This window comes from Helianthus annuus, chromosome 9 (genome assembly GCF_002127325.2).
Source record: "Helianthus annuus cultivar XRQ/B chromosome 9, HanXRQr2.0-SUNRISE, whole genome shotgun sequence".
Taxonomy (NCBI): domain Eukaryota; kingdom Viridiplantae; phylum Streptophyta; class Magnoliopsida; order Asterales; family Asteraceae; genus Helianthus; species Helianthus annuus.
In genome coordinates this window covers 120,633,711-120,639,775 of record NC_035441.2, presented here as the reverse complement: position 1 = coordinate 120,639,775, position 6,065 = coordinate 120,633,711, and the positions used below count along the sequence as shown (strand labels likewise).

At 35.3% G+C, this 6,065-nt stretch overlaps 1 long non-coding RNA gene across 2 annotated transcripts; it reads right to left on the bottom strand.

Annotated features, from left to right (window-relative positions):
- Window positions 1–4,383: 4,383 nt before the first annotated feature.
- On the bottom strand, window positions 4,384–6,065 carry LOC110878418. 2 transcript variants are annotated; one of them, XR_002557928.2, is made up of 2 exons: window positions 5,761–6,065; window positions 4,384–4,995 (listed from the first exon to the last, which is right to left on the bottom strand). It is a non-coding gene; the product is annotated as an uncharacterized LOC110878418 (long non-coding RNA). The 2 variants fall into 2 exon arrangements; XR_004867076.1 differs by having other exon boundaries at window positions 5,870–6,065.

The following is a 6,065-nucleotide window of genomic DNA, read 5'->3' as shown; positions in this document are numbered from 1 at the left end:
CTAGGTAGTACCCATACACGTACTCAACCTCGTTTACAAAGAAAGTTCCTTTGGGTCCTATACCATTTACCCAATCATTGAAAAGGGGCGAGTGGTTTATGATGGTAATATCATTATGTGAACCTGACATACCGAAGAACGCATGCCATATCCAAAGATCTTGGGACGCAACCGCTTCAAGCATGATGGCTGGCATCCCGTGAAATCCACTAGTGTGAGCGTCTTGCCATTGGGTAGGACAAAGTTCCCAAGGCCATTTCATACAATCTAAACTACCTAGCATCCCGGGTAGCCCATGATAATCTGCGTGATGTTCCAATATTTGTTGCATGTCACTGAAGGAGGGCTTTCTCAAATATTTTTTCCTATAAAGTTCTAGAATACACGAACAAAAGTTGTGAAGACTTTCTCTAGCTACACGTGCAGACATTTTTAAATAGTCATCCATAATGTCCGAACTATTGCTGTACGCTAACTGTCTAAGTGCGGCCGTGACCTTTTGCCACGTACTAAATCCTAATTGCCCGGTTACATCTGGTTTTTGTTGGAAATAAACATACTTCTCCTCAAGATCTCTAGATATCCTTAAAAATAAGTTTCTACTCATACGAAAACGACGCCTAAACATTTTTTCATCATACTTAGGTTCGACTGAGAAGTAATCGCTTACCAACAAATTGTTAGCGATGTGCCGTTCACGAGCGATGTACCTTCTCCTCTGTTTAGGTTGTTGAGTCTCTTCCTCATCGTCTTCGTCTTCCACGATAGCTTTCACCACCGCCGCGCTCATTTGTAGAAATATTTCCGCCCCATTGTGAGATGATGATGACGATTCACTATAACTTGAAGAACTCATGGCAAGATTGTGTTTTATGTGTTTGATATTGTGTGAGAAAAATGTTAAATATGGTAAGGTTTTTATAAAGGAATTTTTTTTTTAAACTAGCCCCCAACGGCTAGCCCAACGGCTAGTTTGAATTGGCCATTCACAGCCCGCCATGTCAGCTTGTTCCCCCGCCTCACGCCCGGCTTGAAACCCAAGTCTCAAGGGCCACGCCCCAACCCAAGCCCACCCAGGATGGTGGCTTGGGCGTTTTCCCCTAACCCCCATACCCCATAGTCTTAAAATACCGCTTGGAAACACTGTACTAGGTAAGTGAGCCCACAATTTTACGCTGAGCTGGCCAGCCATGATACTCCCGCTAGAACATGTCATTTTCATGGATACCCTGAGGATGATATTACACGTGTTACGGTGTAAGACAAAAACAATATAGACCCCATAATTGTATTTTTATTTTACTTCGCGTTCAATAAACTGTTTTAATGTGAAAATTACTAATTTATGTTTTTAACAGTAAACTAAATTATCGGATAAATAGTATGAGGTACCCTCAATCGAGTAAATGCATCTTCTCCTCCATAACAGTTAGAGTTGGATGCATACCCGAGCCACCAGTTCCGAGGAAAACTCGCCCGAAGCCTCATTGCGGTAAAACCCGGTTCGGCTCGGTTTCAAACTGGCGACCTCTAGAGATGCTTAGTTCTAAACTTCATTACCATCCCCAATGTCCTTCAAAGTGATTCTAGTGAGAGCTGAACTTGGGATCTCAAGAAGAGAAACCAAGTGACTAACCCATAGACCAACTTGTCTCGAACTACTAATTTATTTTAATAACTAAACTTATACATAATGGAGATTGAACTACTTACCTTCTATTACTCTAAACTTTATGTAACTCATCAACACCATTGAGTTATTTTTTTTTTTAAGAATAAAGATTACATAACATTACTTCTAAATTACACCAACTTGGAATTGAATTATAGTCTTTCCCTAGGAGACACAAAGCCTCTACCACCAACCAAAATAGTGATGTCACACCGGCCAATGAGTTATCACCAAGTTAACTATAATTTTTCTACCACATTGACTATCTATACAACGCAGTTATAACTTCTTTTAATTTAATTAATAAACTTTTGCTTTTTACATTTCGATTAGAGTTAATTACACAAATGGGTCCTGTGGTTTATAGTTATTTTCGTCTTTAGGTACTAACTTTTTTTGTAACAGGTTTAGGTTCTATTGTTTCAATTTTGTAACACCTTTGAGTATTAACACCAAAAAATGACTAAAATACCCCTGTATTTTTTTAAGTTTATCAATGTAACACATTTGGGTACTAACACCTAATTTTATTTAAGTTTAAATCAATTTTACAAAATCTATTTATTTTTTTTATTTTCATCTTTTTATTATATCTCTTAATTAACAAAAAATCTATTTATTTTTTTTATTTTCATATTTTTATTAAATTTCTTATTTAACATAAAATCTACTAGTTACACCAGTATTTTTTTAAATAGATTTTTTTAAATAGAATCTACTAGCTATATAGTTTTATGTAAATTAAATTTCTTACTCGTTTTAATGCAATGACATACCAAGGTTACGTGCGATGATGTCGAATTAGTATTTGGTATGGAATAAGATTTCAATGATATCGAATTCTATTTCAATTATTATGCAAATTTACATTTCTGATTTTTTTAATTCAACGATTTTTAGTCTATGGTATCGATTTTTAGTATATGCAATTGTTTTTATTATATGGTATCTCTTTCTTCAATGCATTGATTAGTATATGGTATCGAACCAAGTTACGTTTGATTTTTGGATCAATTATGGTTCGGTATGTTGCTACATCGAATTATATATATTATTATTTTTGGATCAATTAGGGCGAATCCATTGATTCTAAAAAACTTTATCATATTACTACCACTTTATTCGTAAATAAAGTCAAAGAGACCTTATAATTATTTTTTGGCATCTTGCCTTGATAGTAATTTATCGGTATTTTTTTTAATTTATCTGAATAACGGAATTTTGTATGTGCAGTGGCGGTGTATGATGGATTTTAATTTTTTATGTTAAAAGTAGTTGTGAAATAATAATATATATATATAATTCGATGTAGCGACATACCCAACCATAATTGTGAAATAATTCGATATCATTGAAATCTTATTCCATAACAAATACTAATTCGACATCATCGCACGAAACCTTGGTACGTCATTGCATTAAAATGGGTAAGAAATTTAATTTACATAAAACTATACAGCTAGTAGATTTTATTTAAAAAATCTATTTAAAAAAATACTGGTGTAACTAGTAGATTTTATGTTAATAAGAAATTTAATAAAAATATGAAAATAAAAAAAATAAATAGATTTTATGTTAATTAAGAGATATAATAAAAAGATGAAAAAATAAATAAATAGATTTTGTAAAATTGATTTAAACTTAAATAAAATTAGGTGTTAGTACCCAAATGTGTTACATTGATAAACATAAAAAAATACAGGGGTATTTTAGTCATTTTTTGGTGTTAATACCCAAAGGTGTTACAAAATTGAAACCATAGAACCTAAACCTGTTACAAAAAAAAGTTAGTACCTAGAGGTGAAACTAGCTATAAACCACAGGACCCATTTGTGTAATTAACTCTTTCGATTATATAATTTATAGTTTGGGTATAACTAGGATGTATCCGCCGCGTTGCGGCGGGTGAAGTATGCTTCGTTATAATGATGACGATTCGTTTGGTTACATTATGTCTTTAATAAAAAAATAACTTATACATATATTTATGCTATTTTGTTTTGTTAGTTAACTCAAGCGAGACAAAAGAAAGGTTAACGGGTTGACACCGTTTAACCGTGCAAAGAGAGAGCAATAAGGATTCCTCTACTTTAGCACTTTATGATGAAAATAAATCCAAAATCCTACTTTAGCACCATAGCATCATATAAACTTCAAAGAAAGTTCTGTCCTCCAAAATAATAGTAAAAAGGTTAAACAGATCTTGTCACTGTATTTGTAATCTAAGATTGTTATTGCAGGATATCATGTAAAGCAAACCATCGTCACCACATACATAGAACAAATTAAAGATCTGCATAAAGCATGTTAAGGAGAAGGGCTGAAAGAGTGATGGGAGGGGGTGTTAATTTTGTATTTGTGGTCTTGCTAACAGAAAAGTAGTAACCAGACTAATGAAGTTGCAGCCTACTAAGGGGGTGGCGAAGCTTGAGATTTCCGACCGGGAGGCGGAAGTCACCGGGTCTAAAAATTTCTATAAAACTGGGGGGTCGAAAACGTATATACCCAAAAATTTCTATACGAAAACTACATACTCTCCACTACTAAGCGAAAGTACGAGGTCGGCCACCCCTTCCCGCCCCTTAAAAGCTTCGCCCATGGCTAAAGCTAAAGAGGGATTATGATGGTGTTTAGACTTTAAGCTATTTGAAATACCGAACCTACTATTTTAATAATGAATCAGTAGTGAAACCATTTTTTAATACTAAATCAGTGCTGAAACCATGAAATCGTGGGCATATTAAAAGAAACTTTCACATAAAATAAAAGCAGATACATCAGATTTAGATCCATCATTTCGATTCTCATATTACTAACTGAAAGTAAGTAATGAATATCCAATAATAGCATTCCGAAATTCAGATCACTAACTGAAGAATTTTATCAGCGAAGTAACAAAAAATCGGGCAAGGACTGGAGCAAGATAATGACTAACCAGAAATCGGGGAAAAACTGGAGCAAGAAGGGTTCCTGTGTTCAAATCGGAAGGTTGATGTAACACGATGCGGGAGCCAGCCCAGATCCGGTCAAAATCGACTGATGTGGAGCGACATACACCGGTGTTCTCTGGGTTCTCTCTTTGAATTTAACTGTAGTAAACCCTATTTACCAAGGGTGTCGAAGCTGAAGATGAAAAGTGAACGGGGCAACAACGATAAATGACGAAATTAACCTCGGTACTGTAGCAAATCTATGTTATCATTTGATAGCAGCCCATTTAGAATACCTTTATTTTAAAGTCCAGTTGGCACGATGCAAGAGCCAGCCCAGATCCGGTCAAAATCGAGTGATGTGGTGCGACATACACCGGTGTCCTCAGTAAACTAACCAAAAAACGGGGAAGAGCTCATGTGTGTTAAGAGGCAAGTCACAATGGTACCAGCATATAAAAAAGCTAAAGCATAACGTACAACCAAGTAATGCCGGTTAGAAACAATAAGATATTCAGCAATATACGTTTCTATGTTTCTAAGTAATTGGAGGAGATCATGGTGTAGCCTCAGTTTTTTGAATTCTCTATTGTAATCTTGATTGGGGTCTTTCTTGTCCTTTGTTTCTAGCCTGTTGCTAGATGTTCTATTCATAAATTGTGTTTACTATTGTTTGAAAAAAAATCTATAGTAACAAATATGATAAAACTGGTTTTTTATTATCATCAAATGTAATTCTTTATTAAAACTGTTAAGTGGAACCTTCGATTTTCATATATCGTACAAAACCACCGTTTCCCACACCACTAAAGTGGGTCATGGACCATGCCAACTAAGTTGATGGAACCTGCATTGTGGGCAGCTAATCGGAAGAAAAATGCCCCATATTGTTTGTTCTTAATAGGCCAGGCCTTTTAGCAAACAACCGGTGTATCGAAAAACAGAGCAATTGAGCCTCAATTTCATGCAACAAATCCAATGAAGGTCAAACTAACTCCCTAATGAACAATGAAACTGATCGATAACCTAACAATAACCACAATTCATGATTCCCTAAAAGGAAAACCAAATTAGGTTTACAATTTTACTGAAACGTTAATCAAAGATAGTTTGAACTTCAAGTCTATGGACGAATTAAAGCTTAACAACATAATATACCTCATATTGAAACAACCAAAAAACATGTAGTTGAGAAAATCGTTGAACAGAGGCCGGCAAAAATCCAATTATGGAATACCCTAACGTGGTTCGTGCAAAAGAAAGTAACCTGGTTCGGAATCGGCCGATTCAAGCGATGATGGTCAGTACGGCGGAGACGAAGCGAAAGACGGCCAGTAGAGAGGCGGTGCCGCAACGTTAGGTTAATCTGGTCTGAATGTAGGGAAAGGAGGAATGTAGGGAAAGGAGGAAGGAGCCGAATAAGATAAGCGTGGTTGAAGTTATTGTACTTTTGAAATTACGAA